This window comes from Charadrius vociferus, unplaced genomic scaffold (genome assembly GCF_000708025.1).
Source record: "Charadrius vociferus isolate BGI_N301 unplaced genomic scaffold, ASM70802v2 scaffold79, whole genome shotgun sequence".
NCBI classification, from domain to species: Eukaryota; Metazoa; Chordata; class Aves; order Charadriiformes; family Charadriidae; genus Charadrius; species Charadrius vociferus.
The window spans coordinates 1,694,634-1,699,734 of NW_009650182.1; positions in this window are offsets into that span (position 1 = coordinate 1,694,634).

A 5,101-nucleotide genomic window follows, 5' to 3' on the forward strand; every position below is an offset into this window, starting at 1 on the left:
TATATATATATATATGAGGGAAGCTGCTCCTTCCTCTTGAGGGCTGTGGTACTTCAGAGACCAATTCTAAAAATCATTTATTAAATTTATTAGCTCTATAATCACTTCACAGACATCCTGAAGAGGAACGGCTGTTAGAGGATTGCTGTGCCTATGGGCTGTGGATGCATTTACGGGCATTTGTTCCAAATACAGAGTTCAGGCCCCAGGAGGCAGACACTATGGACTGCTCCACGCAGACCCTTGCCCACTTCTTACGTGACCTCAGATTAGCAGATACATCACACATCTTTTTGTTTCTCATGGCTTTTTGGTCTTTTCTAGGGAAGACTGGGAACGCGAGTTTGGTAGCTGGGCCATTTCTTTGGCAATATGTTCCCGACCACTGTTTTCTCACCTAAGGTTATGCCAAACATGAAAAGGCAGTCCATCAAGTCCCCCTAAACAAGCGAAACAAAACAGTACCCACAACTATTTGGGAGTGCAAATAAACAACATGAAAATGAGAGCAGAATCTTCAAAGCCAAGGTTCAGATTTGGTTGCTTCTAACTGAAAACGTTTGGGACAATACAGCACAATCTGACCTGTAGATTTTCTTTGCTCAGGAAGTTAGCAGATCACTTTTTCTTCAAGAAGTTTTGGGTGGCCTGTTGTTTAAAAAAAAAAAAAAAAAAAAAAAAAAAAAAAAAGGATGGAGGTCTCTGTTGAACATGGTGGGAAGCTTTTTTCCACCTTCCCTGCTGATCTTCCCTTCTTCATATATTTTTCCATCTCGTTTTGCAGATGCCTGGAAATTTTCTAACAGAGCTACGTGTCCCCATATGGCAAATATAGGCCCAGTGAGAAGAGTTTTACTTTATTAGTTACTGTTGTCATTATGTTATGCATGATCCACAGATGACACAATCCGTGGATCACAGTTTAAAATGCAGCAGATAGGCTACTATACGTTGTTTTCCAATTCATTTCCCCTAATTGCACAGTATAAATATTATGTGCCTATACTCTAATGCCTTCAAAGGCAGGTAAGTCAGATAAAACCCTGAGACTTTAATTGTACATGGTTGACATACTAATATGGTCAAACTGAAAACATAAAAAAGGTCTTTCTTAGGGTAAATTCACACATTATCCAGAGATCAAAAGGCAGAAAAGCAACATTTCCATAGTTATGCAGAAGCTGCTGTAATGTGTGAGCACACCAACTGCATTTGCTCCATTTATCCATTGGGATCATTAAAACACAAAACTATTTTCTGTTGCTTCAGAAGTCCCTGAAATGAATGTGTCTGTACACACTGGGGAAATAGCACTTACATGTTTTCCCTGTTCTTACACTGTTTCCCTAAGTATGTGCTGCTGGTAACCTGAGAAGTAAAATACTAGGTTAAATAGATGTTTTGTCTAACACAGTATGGCTGTTCTTCTATAAAGAAGTATGTCACAGCCAGTGCTGTGTAAGTACAAGAATCAGTCGTGTCGGATCAGCTATGTAATTTAGCTTTCTGAAATGAAACACTTTTTTTCTTTAAACTGCTGCTCTGAACAATAAGAACATTCTCCACAATCACTTCATAAAGCGTCCAATACTCACACAACTTTGCTGCCTGCTGAATCTCTGAAAAGGGGATTCTAGTAGGCAATTACTAGAAAAACTGATTAATAAGTACACTTTTATGGGTGTGTATTTGTTTCATAAACAACCTGCATAAAGGGGTTACAATTTGCAGCAGGAAAATCAGTCTGTTTTCGAGGACTAAGGGTGCTGAGGGAAAGTGCAATTTCTTCCATTTATAACTTGAGGATGGTGTTCACTTGCTATCACCTACTGATTTATTGTGAGAAACTGAATAATCATCACTTCACTTCATGGCATTAGAGATTTTATATTCCTCTATCACACCTCTCTTAACTCTCTCCCAAGCTGCTGAAATGTCCTTTAAGCAAAACCTGTTGCACACTGTAACCAGCCTTATCACTCTTCTGCATAGCTTTCAAGTTCTACTAGATCCTACATAGGGGGAAGAAGCAGGGCCATTTCACTCAGCATTGAAGATGTGGGTGCACTATGGATTAAATCATGGTGTGATTATTGCTTTCTGTTTTCTTATCCATTTCTTCCCTGAAAAGAGTCCAGTCTAAAACCAGGTTAAGTTGTCATGTTTTGTTCAAACATAATTTTCAGGGAATAGGAAGGAGGCTGAGGAAAAGAACTTAAGTGGGACTGTCCTTCAACTTTAGGAAGTTAAATGGGCAACAGTAAAGCTTTTAAAAAATTGTTTTGTTTGGCTTTGAGCTAGGGAATTAACACATTATAGATTTCGAGTCTTAGTACAGAAAAATATTTCAGAAATCAAATGGTCACTATGAATTACAGACATTTTAGAAAATAGAAGCAACCTGCTTCATATTCAGATAAATGAGAAATGCCACAGTGAGTGCTAAGATCATATCCTGCATTCAAAAGTAACCAAAAGAAAAGGGGAAGAAAATCTGCCTCTGTAACACTGAGCTGATTACATAGAATTCTCTGTGGGTGAGGTTTCACACTTAGCTAGGTGATGTCTGAAAAAAAATACATCACAAAAGTCAAAATTTCATGTGGCTATTCCAAGTCAGTTCTGGAAAAAAGTTTTAATTGAGAATTGTTTTTCTAGGTTTTCTAGTATAAAATACAATGAAAGATAAAGGGCTTCCAAAGCAGCAATAAGCCTTTTCCTTAGGATAAGCTGACAGTAAAGATCTCCTGAACAGGTTTCCTTTCTTTACAAACTTTGTTGCTGTCAATGTATTTTAGAAAGTGAGATTTTTTTATCATACCACTTTGTGTTGCTCTAGTATCACATGCATCGACCCTTTGTCACCTAACAACATGATGCTCCGTTTCACACCTCAAAAGCCAGGTGTAGGCATTAAAATCAGAGCTGAAGTGTGACAACAGTGACTTTTTAAATATGAATGTTGTATATAATATGCAAAGATACAACAGTTTATGGTACGAAAAATGTATTAACAAATGCAGTGGATGCATTTCAAACAAATGTAGTTAAATGGATGTAATAAAATCATCAAAGTGTAAATATAGTAATTAATATACACCAAAATGTAGTACAACTTACAAAAGGGTTGGGAAATGTGTCTTAAGAGCTGGACAGGATTTTTTTCCCCTGCTTTTATAGTTGAAATGTCTTTTTCCTTATACTCTCTAAATTTTCAACCCACAGTGCACTACATAGGCCAATAGCCTCGTTAGTACTCAAGACCTCAAAGTCCTGAATACAAATCACCTCCCTGGTTTAGATCAGAATTTTACATCATGAAAACAGTGGCTTGCACTGCATGTAGTATCGTGTATACAGTGCAGCATAATCGTGTACCACTGAGGCACATCCAGAACCACCTGGTAGACATCAGGCCTGTACACCCTTATCTTCTTTCAGGGAGCTGTTCAACTCAAAGAAGTGGACCGTATAAATCCAAATCTCTAGATGTGGGAAAGTGACGTTTAAGTTTGAACCAAACCTGTCAAAGCAAAGGTGATTTAATCTCTGGTTCCTCAGACACCAGCTGGATCACTCAGAAGGGTTTTTGTGTGGATTTTCAGTGCAGCTGAAGACCCTAATAATTTAGAAATGAGAGAGAAAAAGGCAAGTTAAAATCCAAAAGCACCAGTGCTGGGATTCTGCAAATAGCAGAGACTCAAGAGTGAATGTCATTGCAGCTGGTAACTAAGTTTGACATCATGGACATAAAAGTTAATATAAAAGTATCATCTGTTTTTCCCTTCATAGCATTTTTCTTCAATTCACAGACCAACAATGCAGAGAAATTTTACAGCCTTTACTCCTCTCACAGCCATTTGCAGCATTATCTCAACTTCTGAGAAATACGCAAGCCAAAATTGACCATCACAAGACGTGCAAGTATGTTCTGGCTTTCTTCAGAATAGCCAAAAAACCTGATGCTTAATAATCACATCAGCTGATATCCAAGAGATCACAGTGCACAGAGCTAGAAACTCTCATCTCATTGAGGCCTGTAAAACACACAGTAATGAAAGGATGGGGAAGCAAAGGACAAGTTTCCTTTTTTTTTATGGTAGCTTACAGTGATACAAGTATGGAATGAGGCTGAACACTCAGAGAATTAGTGGCTGCATGTTACAGGGTGCACTAGAGTTCGCTGAAAGTTCTGCACCTCACTGCCTCCAGACTGTTTACCATCTAAAACAAGATAAAAAACAACATAATTTGAAAAGAAAGAAAACAAGAGAAATGAAGATTGGGTCTGGCACAGAATCATTATCTGTTTTCTTCTCCCCCTATCATTTATCTCCACATGCAGCCCCTACCTTGCAAGGCTGCCCTGACTTCCCATCAGGGCACAGATCTGCAAGCCCAGATGCGGTATTCATCATGGTCTCACCTGGAGTCTTCCCTCCAGTGCATGGAGGTTTAACTTAGTTCTTTGGTTTGTTATACCCTGCTGTTTCCCTCCCGTGTTCTCCTTCAGTCCCTGCTTATTCCTGTATTAGAACACACTCTCCCACCCACTGCTTTCTTATACACTCAATTAATTAAAACCTTGCTAACTTTTCTTTCTGTTAGCTGGCTATCGGCCTTGCTGCCTCATTTCCCAAACATCACTACAGACCTTGGATCTCTTTTGCTAGTTTTGCTTCCCTGCTGTGTCTCTAATTTTTCCATGTCAGAAACCTTACATTACTCTTTATTAGGAAGAAATTTTTCCAAGTCCCCAATGGTAGGAAGCTGCCTCACTCTTGTTTACTATTCAGTGAGGATTATATTGTTATAAACGATGTTTTAGCCGAAACTCCTCAAGTAACCACTCACAAATGTATGTTTTTCATGGAGAAAGGAGATAAATCTCTTGTGGGCCACTTCCTCCTGCAGTACAGGCAGGTTCTCTTAAAAGTAGAGATACTATGAGGAATATATACCACAGGCACATAGGGGAGTATGCACAAACATTGAGCAGGGCTACATAGCAGGATTCTGTTTTCAGCTGACAACGGCAGGCTACTGATTACCTGTATTCATTGTGCATCACAGTTACAGCTTGTGCATTTGCAAATAAAAT